Source organism: Macrobrachium nipponense, chromosome 4 (genome assembly GCF_015104395.2).
Source record: "Macrobrachium nipponense isolate FS-2020 chromosome 4, ASM1510439v2, whole genome shotgun sequence".
NCBI lineage: Eukaryota > Metazoa > Arthropoda > Malacostraca > Decapoda > Palaemonidae > Macrobrachium > Macrobrachium nipponense.
In genome coordinates, this window is record NC_061100.1 from 10,460,937 (window position 1) to 10,476,044 (window position 15,108).

Here is a 15,108-nt window from a genome sequence, read left to right on the forward strand (position 1 = left end):
GGAGACTGCTTCGTCCTCTTGACCAGGCAGCCTGAGGTCCTTCCTCCGCTTAGGCTCGACTGCTGCTGGGCGAGTCCTCTGAGCCATCAGCGATGATAACTGGTCCTGAAGGGACAAAAGAATGTTCTTCGTAGAAAGAACCAACAGAAGGAGCAGGACTGATCCTGCGAGAAGACAGGGGCGAGGGGACGCTCTCCTTCTCACAGGTACAGCTACCTGCTTCTCCAAAGCGCGACTGTAGCGCATCTCAGCTTCATCCCCGGATGACATCCTACCTCTCTTCTGAGGCGGAAAGGCGTCGACGTACGCATCCGGAGAAGAGCGCAACGAAACTGGCGAGACAGGATGTGAAGCGTCCTCACTAGGAAACGTCCTTTTCAGAGGACGCGAGTCTCTCCGAGCGCTCCACCCCTTGCGCGGGGAGGACGCTTCGGAGGACAAAAAACAGTCCTAAGGATACGCGCCTGTGCGCGCTCCTTGGGCAGCCTGGGAACTTGCAACATGGCCTGCCGAAGGGACGCCAGATCGGTGGGGAGCCCCCGTAACCCTCTTGCGGCTTTCGACATATCCACTCCCTGATTCCTGGGAGTCCGATAGCGGTCTAGGCCTAGAGGCATTATGGGGCCGATCTGACGCCCCCCTCCACAACACTGGGGCATGATCACACACTTTCACAGAGCCAGTTTCTAAGGCCTTTCACTTTAGACTCAAAGAGTACGCAGAGACTCCAAAATCAGAGAAAGGGCATTACCTTCTCCAGACACAGAATCAGGGCCCGAAGGCAACACAGGTTTAGGAGATACAAATTCTACAGGTGTTAGAGCAGGTGAAATATTAGTTCCCTTACCTTTAGTAGAACCGCTCCTGGAGGAAGACCTCCTGATCCTATCGCGTTCCAATTTACGCTGATAGGAATCATACACCTTCCATCCATCATCGGTCATCCATCACATTCATTGCACCGATCATCAACCAAACATACATGCCCCCCAAAACACCCCATACATACTGTGTGAGGATCTACCGATGATTTCGGTAGCCTCACCTTACAATCATCTTCACACACACTCTGAAACTCACTGCACTTGATCCAGACATCACGTTTACAGAAAAGCCAATCCAAAATAAAAAAACAAGTCCACTGTTGCGTATGCCAATCCAACAATCCAGAATCAATAACCAAAAGTCAATCCAGATACTTAAGTACGAGTCAATCCAAAAAATCCTAGGCGGAGGTCTGTAAACAGTTGTTTACCGACCGGCGACAGAAAAAATATGAATAGAAAATGGGAATGGTTCCTGATATCCGCCTCCCAGCGGCGGGAATGGGTACTACCACCTGGCCGCCCACTGCGTGTGCCGCGAGTTTTGAAATTCTGTCGGACTTCAGAAAATACAGCTATATATATATCTTTCAGGTAAGTTGCATGAACAAAAAAAATACAGGCAGTCCCGGGTTACGACGGTCTCGGCTACGACGTTCCGAGGTTACGACGCTTTTCAATTATTATTTATCATCAGAAATTATTTCCAGGGTTACGACGCATGTTCCAGAGTACAACACCTACAAACACTGATCTGGCAGTTTTGAATGCACCTAAGCATTAAAAGTAAGGTTTTCTTAGGATTTTTGACAATTGCCCTGATGAATAAAACGTTGAGCAAATGCTTTTGCTTGGATTGTACAGCATTTGCTTCAATTCCAATTGAATAAAACAAAGCAAATGCTTTTGCTAGTAGCAAATGCTTACAGCTAATACTTAAGTTCAAGCAAATGCTTAGAAATGATCAGCAATTGCTTCATTTCCTATGAATAAAACCTAGCAATTGCTTATGCTTCTAAGCAATACCTTACAAAAGTGTAAGGCAGCTCATGAGGTGCTTGAAGCTCCAGTGAACCTCACATGATGGCAGATTTTCTTTAAATTTGTTGGAAGGAAAACTCATCAAAATTGCTGTATGGTGTTATTTAATTGGGTTTCTATGTATGTAAACATAAATATATATATATATATATATATATATATAATATATATATATATATATATAATATATATATATATATATATAGATATACATACAGTAAGTCCTCGGGTTACGCCGGTCTCGACTTACGATGTTTCGTGGTTACGAACGCGCCCCCATAAAATATAAAAAATAATATTATGCGTCGTTCCATCTTACGCGGTTTAGCGTCGTAAGTGACGTAAACAAACGCGAACTAGTTCCGGGCGCACGGCGGAAGAATAACGCTTTGTGGGGGAGAGGACGGCGTCGCTTCGCTACGCTCATTCCTCGCCCATACACCATTTTGGTTGTTTACGCTGCCTCTCTCTCCCTCGTGTTGTATCGTTTTGTAACTTTTTGCTCTTTGTTATGGCTCCCAAGCGCAAGGCAGACTCTTCTGATGGTAGTGCATCGAAGAAGAGAAAGGCCATCACCATGAAATTAAAGTGGACATATAAAGTGAATCTGAGAAGGGAGAAACGCCAACAAACATTGGCCGCTCGCTTGGCCTTAGCCGTTCGACGTTGCTACCATTATCAAGATAAAGAGCGCATCGTTGAACATGTGAAAGGATCTGCTCCTATGAAAGCGACAGTGATAACCAAGCAGCGTAGTGGTCTAATAATTGAAATGGAAAGGTTATTGGTGCTTTGGTTGGAAGACCAAAATCAACGGCGTATCCCAGTCAGCCTTATGGTGATTCAGGAGAAGGCGAAAAGATTGTTTGAAGCGTTGAAAAAAGAAAAGGGGGGAGGGAATGAAAGTGAAGAGTTTGTGGCTAGTAGGGGTTGGTTTATGGGATTTAAGGCTCGGGCCAATTACCATAACCTTAAAGTGCAAGGTGAAGCTGCTAGTGGGGATGAGAAAGCAGCGAGTGAATTTCCTAAAGCGTTGTCTGAGATAATTAAGGAGGAGGGTTATTATTGCTCAAGACAATGTGTTTAACGTTTTATGAGACGGAGGTTTCTTTTTTTTGGGTTTGGAGGAAGCGTATGCCTAACCGCACTTACATCGCCAAGGAGGAGAAAGTCAGCACCGGTCATAAAGCCAGCAAGGAGAGGCTAACTTTACTTCTGGGAGGGGTAATGCTGCTGGCGACTTCAAACTGAAGCCCTTGTTGGTGTATCAGGCTGAAAATCCAAGGGCACTCAGGGGCATTTGGAAGGGTCAACTACCAGTAATTTGGAAGTCCAACAAAAAGGCATGGGTGACACTTGCAGTGTTTTGAGGACTGGTTCGTAAACCAATTTGTTCCAAGTGTGGAGCGGTATTGCGCCTCCAAGGGTATCCCCTTTAAGGTGTTGCTAGTGCTGGACAATGCCCCTGGACACCCTGCCCAGCTGGGAGACTTCAACCCTAATGTCAAGGTGGTTTACCTTTCCACCTAATACCACGCCCCTTTTACAGCCTATGGACCAAGGAGTGATTGCTTCGTTCAAGGCCTACTACCTACGAAGGACAATTGCTATGCTTTACAGGCAACTGAAACCAAGAAGGACTTGACTCTGGAGGACTTTTGGAAATCCTACATCATCCTTGATGCTGTAAAGAACATTGCTGATTCCTCAATTTGTGAATGATTTCCATGGGTTTGAGGACACAGTTCAGCAAGTTGTCAAGAACGTTGTTGCCCTGAGTAAGGAAATCAATTTGGAGATGGAGGTTGATGATGTACAGAGCTGCTGGAGTCTCATGGCGGGGAGTTATCTGCTGAGGACCTGATTACAACTGGAGAAGCAGTATGATAAGAGGAAGAAGAAGAAGCACCCACCCCAGAGCCTAAGGCTTTCACAAGGCAGGACTTGGCAAGAGGTTTTGCAGAGTGCAGCAAGCGTTGGCAACTTTTGAGGCTCAGGATCCCAACTTTGGACAGGTTCACTAGGGTTTCCAAAAGGCATCATGGATTTGATGCAGTGTTACAGGAGATCTTGGATGAAAAGAGGTTGCTCTCTGTTCAGACTAACCTGGAGCAGTATTTTAAGAAGGTAGAGAGGCCTGCAAGAGATCCTGTACCCTCTACCTCAGCTGCCTCTGCTAATCCAGACTCGCCTGCCCCACAATCTACAGCACCTTCTGAATGTTCTGCTAACCCAGACTCGCCTGCCCCACAATCTCCAGCACCTTCTGAATGTTCTGCTAACCCAGACTCACCTACCCCAGCATCTCCAGCACCTTCTGTAGGTACTGCCTCACCTCAAGACTCACCTGCCCCAGCATCTCCAGTATGTTTCTGCCTCACCTCAAGACTCACCTGCCCCAGCATCTTCTGGAGGTTCTTTTCTCTTCACTAACCTCCCCCATCTCTCCCAGCACCGCAGCTTCCTCTCCATTGTGCAAGCCAACCAAATTAATAAAGGTAAGGAATTGTTCTCTCGTTGTTAATTGATTAACGTATTTACAAAATTAAATCATGTGGTATTTTTTAAATGTTCCCGACTTACTTAACGCTGAAAACCGTGTTACGACACATCTTAAGAACGGATCAACGTCGTAACTCGAGGACCCCCTGTATGTGTATATATATATATATATATATATATATATATATATATATATATATATATATATATATATATATATATGATATTGTTATGATACAATAAAGTTTCATACATACTTACCTGGCAGATATTATACATAGCTAAGACTCCGTCGTTCCCCGACAGAAATTCAAATTTCGCGCCACTTGCTACAGGTAGGTCAGGTGATCTATCCGGCCTGCCCTGGCGGCAGGACTAGGAACCGGTTTCTATCATATTTTCTCTCTTCCACCTGCTCCTGCGGGGAGGCTGGGTGGGCCATTAATCGTATATATCTGCCAGGTAAGTATGTATGAAACTTTATTGTATCATAACAATATCATTTTCATACAATCAAAACTTACTTGTCCCAGATATAGAACATAGCTGATTGGCACCCCTTTGGTGGGAGGGTAAGGAGGACAGCAATCTTATGTGGAATAGACAGGTAAACAACATATGTTGTAGGTATAAATAAAACCCTTGGTTCCTACCTGATAGGTGGTAGACTTCGTGGGTGTTTGCCCAGTAGTCTGCATCACCTCAAGAAACTTTAGCGAGATATATGATCTATGGCCAAGAGTTCTTGTGGGTCTGCCGATGGGGTCTTATCCGCTTACTCGGCAGAGCCTGAAAGGACTTTGTCAATGGGTGCTGATCCACTTATATGACAATACACCTTATGAAGGAGCATACAACCAATCCCGACCACCTGATCCTAACCACATGTTAGAAATAAAGATTGTTCCGAGTTATCCCCTGAACTCTTCACAACAACCATAACTCAAAAAGCCAATACGCACACATACATAAATTTCAAAAAAAAATTTTATACTCATCTAATTAGATATCACAAGAGTTTCTTATGAAACAACAGAGACGGCCGCCCATGCAGCACCAAGTCCTTTTTGTTAGAGAGACTCTAGAACATATCTAAAAAGAAGGTAAGTATATACTTAAGGATTGTGTTGGCTCCCATACCCAGGATCTATCCGCCGATACGAAAGGACCCAGAGAAAAACATTTCTCATAGGTCACACAAATGTCTCTCAAGTAATGAGATGCAAATACTGAGTTTGCATCTCCAAAATGTCGTATCTATGATGTTTTTAAGTGACATATTCTTTTGAACGAGAGAGACGTCGCTACTGCTCTCACTTCATGAGATTTCACTCTTAACAGTCGGAACTCTTCGTCAGGACAGATCTTATGCGCGTCTGTAATGACGTTTCTCACAAAGAATGCAAGAGCATTCTTGGACATCAGTCTTGTTGGGGGTCCTTTACCGCGCACCAAAGACCTTGCTTAGAGCCTCCCATCTGGTGCTTTCTCTGAAGGTAGAGTTTTAGAGCTCTTACAGGACATAGAGACCTCTCTGCTTCTCGCCTACGAGACTCGATAAGCCTTTAACCTCGAATGACTTAGGCCAGGGATTCGTGGGATTCTCGTTTTTAGCTAAAAACAGGGTTTTAAACGAGCAAATAGCTGAGTCTCCCTTGAATCCTACTTTATCCTCCAGAGCATGTAATTCACTAATTCTCTTGCCGTAGCTAAAGATAATAGGAATAGGCATTTCCTCCGTGATGTCTCGAAACGACGCCAGATGAGGAGGTTCGAACCTTTCGGATGACAGGAACTTGAGTACCACGTCTAGGTTCCAGTTAGGAGGGATCGGTTCCTTAGACTTTGTAGTCTCAAAGGACCTTATGAGATCGTGGAGATCCTTGTTATCTGCCCGATCTAATCCTCCCTATTCCTGAAGACTGCCGAAAGCATACTTCTGTATCCCTTTATTGTGGATTACAGCTAGATGAGATTCTTCTCTCAGGAATAGAAGGGAAATCCGCAATTTCCGCTACAGAGGTAGTGGAGGAGGACAACTTCTTAGTTCTGCACCACCTTCTAAAAACCATCCCACTGGACTGATATACTTGTCTAGTGGAGGTTCTGCGGGCTCTCGCGATCGCGCTTGCAACTTTACGAGAAAACCCTCTCGCTCTGACGAGTCTTTCGATAGTCGAAAGGCAGTCAGAGCGAGAGCGGGGAGGTTTTGATGATACCTCTGGAAGTGTGGCTGTTTGAGAAGATCCATCCTTCTTGGGAGGGATCTGGGAAAATCTACCATCCACTCCACCACCTCCGTGAACCAGTCTTGTGCCGGCCAAAAGGGGGCTATCAATGTCATCCTCGTCCCCTTTGAAGCCACAAACTTTTTCAGCACTAGTCCCAGGATTTTGAACGGAGGAAAAGCGTAGACGTCTACGTGAGACCAGTCTAGCAGGAAGGCGTCTACTATCAGAGCTCTGGGGTCTTCCACGACCGAGCAAAAGACGCCAGCCACCCTTTGGGAGATGAACGTGGCGAAGAGATCCACATGAGGAGTCCCCCAAAGAGACCAGAGATCTTGACACACATCTTTGTGTAGGGTCCACTCTGTGTGAAGGACCTAGTTCCTCCTGCTGAGCCTGTCCGCCCTCACATTCCTTTCTCCCTGAACGAACCTTGTAAGCAGGGAGATGTTCCTCTGAGACGTTCAAAGTAGATCTTTTGCAAGTTCGTAAAGAAACAAGGAGTGAGTCCCTCTTGTTTCCGAATGTAGGCAAGTGCTGTGGTGTTGTCCACATTTACTTGAACTATTTTGTTCGAAACAAGAGGTTCTAGACTCTTCAGAGCCAGGTGTACGGCGAAGAGCTCTTTGCAGTTTATGTGCCAAGACACCTGTGCTGCTTCCCAGGTGCCTGACACTTCCTTCGAGCCTAATGTTGCTCCCCAACCTTTCTCCGACGCGTCGGAGTACAAACACTAGGTCTGGGTTCTGGATTTTTAGAGAGATTCCTTTGTTCTCCTTCAGAGGGGGGCAACCACCATCCAAGTGCGGTCTCATCTCCACTGGAATGGGAAAGGCGTCTGAAAGATGTCAGGTCTTCCAACTCCAAGACCTCTTGAGGAAGAATTGAAGCAGACGTAAATGAAGTCTTCCTTGTGGGAAGAACTGTTCGAGCGAGGAAAGGGTCCCTAGAAGGCTCAGCCATTCCCTCGCCGACGTCTGTTCCTTCCCTAAGAGAGAGACTTTCTGCAAACCTTTTGCGATTCTCTCTTGCGAAGGAAATACTCGAAAACCCCGAGAATCCATCTGAATCCCAGATAGACTAAGTTCTGTCTGGGGGTCAGCTGTGACTTCTCGAGGTTTACGAGTAATCCCAACGATCTGATCAGGTTTAATGTCAACGTAAGGTCCTCCAAGCACTGGTCTCCCTGATCTGGCCCTGATGAGCCAGTCGTCCAGATACAGAGAGATATTTACACCTTTGAGGTGGAGAAACCTCGCCACATTCTTCATCAGGCTTGTGAAGACCTGAGGAGCTGTGGAAGGCCGAAACACAAGGCTCTGAACTGAAAGATCCTTCACCCCGTCATGAAACGGAGGTACTTCTTCGATGAAGGATGGATCGGGACATGAAAATAGGCGTCCTGGAGATCCAGAGACACCATCCAATCTCCTTGTCGCAAGGCCGCAAGGACTGAGGCAGAAGCTCCATCGAGAACTTCTCCTTCTGAACAAATTTGTTCAGAGAGCTGCGTCTAGCAACCAGAAAAAGGCGATTGTAAAACCCCGAGGAGTTTTGATCCAGTACTAGTTCTATCGCTCTCTTGTCCCACATCTGATCCACCATCAATCGAAGAGTATCCCTCAGCACAGGATCCTTGTACTTAGCTGACAGTTCCCGCGGTGTTGAAGTCAGGGGAGGACTGTCCAGGAAAGGGATAAGATATCCTTTCCTTATTACAGACATTGATGAAGCGTCTGTGTTGATACGTGCCCAGTACTCCACAAATCCCAGGAGCCTGGCACCTACTGGTGCTTGGAGGAGAGAAGCATCACTTTCCCTTTTTAAAGGGACGAAAGGCAGACCTACCTCTCTTCTCAGGAGCCTTCCTTCTTGAGGGAGCTCTGGAGGTCGGGCCACCTCAAAAGGGCTGAACCAATGTACTCGGTCCTTTCTTTTCCGCCACAGTAGCAGGTTTCTTCTTCCTAGCTGACTGGGTAAGAAGGTCTTGAGTCGCCTTCTCAGTTAATGAACGAGAAATGTCCTTCACTAACTGAGAAGGAAACAAAAAGTCCGATAATGGAGAGTACTGTAATGCTGCCCTTTGAGAGTGGGAGACAGCTTTCGTTTAAAAAGGCACTAAAGACTGTCCTCTTCTTAAGAAGACCTGCTCCAAATAAAGAGGAGATCTCAAACGAACCATCCTGTACCGCTTTGTCAATACAAGACAGAATACATAGAAGGACTTCTGGGTCGAGTCCTTCCGAATCATGGGCCCTCTGGACATCATCCAAGGGACCAATCTAAGAAGTTGAAAACTTCTAATACATGGAAGAGTCCCTTGAGGAGATGATCCAGCTCTGAAATGCCCCAAGTCACACGGGCAGAGTTCAAAACCTTGCCTTCGAGATGCATCGACTAAGGTTGAAAAGTCCGCTTCTGCGAAGACGGAGAGAAATGCCCATCTCTCCTGTCTGATACCAAATGCCCCGTTTACAGCGAGTCTCGCTGGGGGCATGCAGAAGAAGACTGTTCTGACCAACTCCTTCTTTGACTCCATCCAAGAATTTAAAGAATGAAGAGCCCTCTCATCGAAATGGCGGGCTTCATTCGAAGAAAAGACGAAGACTTCTTCGCCTTTGCGCTCGAGAACAGAGAGCGCGGAGAAGGAGGAGCGGCAGGGGTCAAATCGTCTCCATACTCTTCCAGAAGCAGGGCTGTTAAAACAAAACTTTATAGTTAGAAAGTCCCTTCTCTTCCCTGATACTCGTCTTCCGAGTTTTTCCTCCAACTCGGGGTCTAGAGGAGTCTCTGAAGATAAATCAGGACGTCTTTCCTCTGGGGGAGACAAACTCCTGATAGGAGAGGGGACTGAGGGAATGTATATTCCTTCTCTTCAAAGTCTGAGCTTTAAGAGAAGCTTCCTTCTTGGTAGGCGCCAAAAGCCTAGCCTTCTCTCCATAAACGGATGAACGCCTCACGCTTGGATGACGCTTCACGTCCGCCAAGTGTCCATGGCTGACGCCTCGCATTTGTCTGACTGCTGACGTCTGGATGATGCCTCCGCGCCTGGAAGACGTCTCACTCTCAACTGGTGTCCATGACTGGCGCCAAAACCTTGGCTGGCGCCTCGCACCTGTAAGACGCCTCACGTCTATCTGGCGTCACGTCTCTGCCATAAGGTTCCCTAGATTTCGATCTAGAAACCGAAACTTCTGCAGAATGGTTGGAAGCCGAAGCTTCACGTCTGCAAGACGCCTCTCGTTTTGCAGGAGGAGAGAGGGACGAGTCTTTTTGATTGGAAGCGAAGCGTCCTTCTTACGAGGAGGATCTCTCGCTAACACTCCCACCAAAGAGGCTAGCTGTTCTTGTACAGCCAGGGAGAATTTTTCCTTGAAGCTTCTCCCAATCATCTTCAATCGGGGGAGAAGTAGAAGGCAAGCATTCTTGCTACGTCCATGTAAGGTGACGCTGACGCCACCTTCGCCTTTTTAATAGACGAGGGAGCTTCATCTGAGAAGCGCTCCGGGCTTGAATCCAATTCAGGTTCTCTCAAATGCCATTTCAGAGGCCTAGAAAGGTCCGAATCCTTCCACCCTCGTTAGGTGAGGGAGAGGGAGGAGGAGGAGAAACACTCTCACAGGACGCTTTTTCTATAGCGGCCCTGAGCAGCCTTGAATCGAAACAGAGCCTGCTGAAGGACTTCTGACCGTTGGGGATTCCCACGACCTCCTTAAGGCTTTCGACTTCCTTCTCCTCTGGGCATGGGAGCTTGGAAGAGGTCTAGGGCTGGGAGCGTCGCAGGGACGATCAACGCCCCCCTCCACAAACAACTGGGAGAACTCACTTCACTGAACATTTCACTTTCACTACCCTTACCTTGTAAGTCCGCCATTTTGGACTTCATCTTATGAATAGTAGCTTTCAGATCGGCGATTTCAGAGGCCGATTCTGAAAGTAAAGCTTGTGAAAGTCGACATATAGGAGAATCCAACTCATCAGGATTAGATATAGGGTCAATCAAAGGCTCAATAGGCCTTGTACTCACACCTTTCAAACGTCTAACCCTATCCCTCTCTAACTGTTCTCAATAAGAAGTTAAAGTCTTCCATTCTTCTGCATTTAATCCCTCACAATCATGACCGGTATTAGTAGAAGAACACTGAAACCCCCTACATTTACGACATACAGTGTGAGGATCAACCGAAGCCTTCGGTATCCTCACCCTGCAGCTTACATTCACACACATTCTCACACTCACATTTGAGTCAGACATACTGAGAAAAATAAAAAAGCAAGTCCAAAAATCAGTCCACAGTAGCGAATGCCAAAAAACCACGATCCAGATACGTCACCAAAAAGCCAGAGAAACGATTATCAAAGGTTGAAATAAGAATCTAGGTCAGGAGGTAATAACAACAATGTTGATACCACCGGCGACAGAGAAAATATGATAGAAAACGGGAATGGTTCCTAGTCCTGCCGCCCAGGGCAGGCCGGTAGATCACCTGACCTACTGTAGCGAGTGGCGGCGAAATTTGAATTTCTGTCGGAGACGACGGAGTCTTAGCTATGTATATATTCTGACAGGTAAGTTGATTGTTATGAAAATATATAATATATAATATATATATATATATATATATATATATATATTATATATATATATATATATATATATTTATTACATATACATATATAAATTTAATAATATGTTATTGTCATGATACAATAAAATTTTATGCATACTTACCTGGCAGATATATACTTAGCTATAGACTCCGTCGTCCCCGATAGAAATTCGAATTTCGCGGCACACTCTACAGGTAGGTCAGGTGATCTACCGCCCCGCCGCTGGTGGCGGGAATAGGAATCATTCCCGTTTTCTAAGACAGATTTTCTCTTCCACCTGTCTCCTGAGGGGAGGTCAGGTGGGCCATAAACCGTATATATCTGCCAGGTAAGTATGCATAAAACTTTACTGTATCATGTCAATAACATTTTATGCATTCAACTTACCTGTCAGATATATACTTAGCTGATTGGCACCTTTGGCGGAGGGTAAGAGACAGCTAATTTACTGAATAGACAAGAAACAAACAACATACTTGTAGGTAATAAATAAATAAAAGATTGGTTCCTATGTGTTTAGACGAATGGTTGACCTCCTAGCTATTGCTAGGAATCTGCTTCGTCTCAAGAGCCTCAGCGAGGATGTGACCTATGGCTAAGAGTTCTTGTAGATCTGTCAATGGGGTCTTATCCACTTACTTGACAGAATCTAATGGTTATTTGTCAAAGGGGTTCCTATCCACTTACATGACAAAACACCTATGCCTACTGGCATAATTAAGGAGCCCAACACCGATCCCGATCACCTGATCCTAACACGAGGGTTTGTGCTTAATTTGAAAAGAGCTATCCCCAAACTCATTTCAAATAACCCAAAGAAAATAGTATACTTATGTTAAAATAAAATTTTTTTAACTCACTAGTTAAGGATCAGTGTCGGCTCCCTATCCCAGCACGTATCCGTAGACAGTAACCAGAGAGAAGGATCTCTCATAGGTCAACTTGACCTCCTTCGTGCAAAGAGAAGACAAACACAGAGTTGCATCTCCCGTAAATTACAGCTAATATGTCTCTCACGACATATTGTTATGGAAAGAACAAGAATTGTTAAAAGCTCGCACTTCAAGCGCTCTTAATTTCTCAGCTGTTTGAAGGAACCATCAAGTTACTTAAGAAGTGCTTTAGAGATCACACTGTTCCAAAGAAGACCAGGGCTTTCTTTGAAATTGATCTCTTCTGGATGAAGCCTAGAGCCTGGCTGGCGCCTCGTGCCTGTCTGATGCCTCGCGCTTGGCTGGCGCATGTTGCTTGCCTGGCGCCTGGCTGGCGCCTCGCGCCTGGCTAGCGCCTTGCGCCTGCCTGAAGCCTGCTGACTTCTCCCCACTTGCTGGAGCTTCGAGCTTGTTAAGAGTCTCGAGGAAAACTGGCGATGCCCACATCGCACACTTTTTCCGATTTATTTGCCTCTAGCGCATCTGCGCCAGGTTGGAGGCACGCTCCTTCTCCTCATCAGACAATGACAGTGTTTATTTGGACTGTCTTCCTCTGGCGTCTTTATGCCTGTTCTGGTATTTTGGCGCCTGATTGTCCTAAAGTCCTGAACATCCACAATCGTTTATCAGGAGACTGGAGAAGGGTGGAAGAATTCTTTCACTTGAGCTTTTAGGTCTCTCGGTAAGAGGAGGTGATTGTAATCAGCTACATCCAGTAGACGATAGGATATCTAACCGTACGAGAGATAAGAGTCTTCCTCCGAGGAGGGTCCTTCTTGAATACTTCCGTGCTCACGAGATCTCTTCTTACATGTTGAAGGGGTGTCTCGTTGCAGAATCTTCCCTATCCTTGCCCGAGGAAGGGAAGAAGCTTGGAAGTCGAAGGAGGACTCAGAGCTGAAATTGGGAGTACTACTGATTTCTAGCTCTTTATTGTATCCCTCTGAACACCTTCTGGAAGCATTTCGAGCCGTCATCGCATACCAAAGACACTGTAGTCAAACGTTTGAACCATTCTACTGTAGATGAAAACGTAAGTACTCTGCCTGGACAACGAAACCTCTATCTGAAAACATTGAATCAGGAATAGGGGGTTTTAGTTCTTTTGCCAGGACATACTATGCTGGCAAGAACCCCATTGTCTAGTCTCCATAGAATCGATGCGAGATTCCAATGCTCAAAAAATTCACTTGTCTTCTTGGTCGTTTAGGACCCAGAGAAACAAAGAATTCCCTCATAAAAATTTCTCAAAGAAGTTTGACGAGGAGCAGTTCCATCTTGTCGGAACATGGAATCTGTGGCACAAAAAGAACCCATTAGAAGTACATGATATCCTACTCTTTGTCATATTGAGGTATATATCGTATAAGATCCCGAAGATCTTAATCCTCTGCTATCTCAATTCCCTTTGTAGAGAGAGTATAGCCTTTTACTGCGTTCTTTGATAGCAGATATATAACAAAGGTGATTCTTCCCTCTGAAAGGGAAGAAAAAAACCGCTATGTGGTTCACAGAGGTATCGAAGAGGACAGTTTCCTCATTCCCTCTAGCACGATCTGCAGCAATTCTATGTCTAGCCATGACTATTGTCATCTACAAATGGAAAAATCCTCTCATTTAGTCCACTTCTGGTCAGTCTGCATGCAGACAGACTCAGAGTGGAGAGGTTGTTAAGGTCCATTTAATAATAGATGCTGATAGAATATCCAGACTCTCTTGGAAAAGACTTCCAAAAACATGCTGTGAGAAGAACGTGACCTCTGTGAATCCAACCTCTCTGAGGCCAAAATGAGGCATAAAGTATTATCCTCTCTTTCTTTGACGCCCTTTATATAAATTCTGTAAAGAATTTATATTTTATATTTAGGGGGAAAAAAAAAAAAAGACTAAAGTATATTCCCCTTTCTATCAAAATAAAGATGGCGTATATTGCCTACCTCTCTTGGTTTCGAGGAAAGGAAGCATTCTATAAGAAGCCTGTTTCGTCTTCTACCTTGCTAAAGAGATCTATGAAGAAAGACTTTCCGCAGGTTCTCACAACTCTTTCCAATAAATATGTTAGACATACGTTAACAGTTATTATCGTCGATCGAGAAGGTTCTCACGGACATGCAAAATCTTGCATCGAACCTCTTAAGGATCGTTACGTTCCCTATCTGTTTTCCAAATAGGTTCTCTTTTTTAACGCGAACAGGAGCGAAAAAAGAGATTCTCGATGCTCTTTGCGATATGAGAGTGTCGTGGAATTGGCCTAAGTGATAAAAAGGGTAACGAAATCAGGAACGATTCTTGCCGTTACCGAGCCTGCTGTCCGAGAGGCTACTGGATTCTTAGGTTAATAACTCCGCTAAAATGAGAAAATATCTTGGATGGTGCTCTTGGCCCATTGCGCCAGGCTGGCGCTTCTGGCGCAATTTTGTGCCAGGCTGGCACTTCTGGCGCATTGCGCCAGGTTGGCGCTTCTAGCGCTTTGCGCCAGGCTGGCGCTTTCTTCTAATTAACTCTTTATGTTATGTGTCAGAACATCTGTGCCTTTATGGTACCCGACCTCCTTTCACGTTAATTCCGTTCTTAGTAGGAAAAAACTCTTCTATACGAAGTATAGTCCATTCAGGGAAACCATTTCTGCCACGAAGAGAAAGTTTCCCATCCCACTCATCCATCTTTTCTTGAGAAAATATCCGATTCTAAAAAGGTTGTGTGTTTCTCAAAAGACTTGACCATACCATATCTTAAAAGTGAATTCTCTACTACATCCATCTTCTCACTATGCATGTATTCTAATAAGCCATGCTTTCATAAGCATGAGAGCATTATATAATATAATGTTCTACTGCGTTAGAATCCTTTAATAATGTTACCTACGGTAAACAGCATTGAAAGGTTATAATATCTTTCTTATTGAAAGCTTCTTAGCAAAAGGCAGACAATATTTTATTTGTGTTAGTTTAACTATCTCCTCCATTCGAG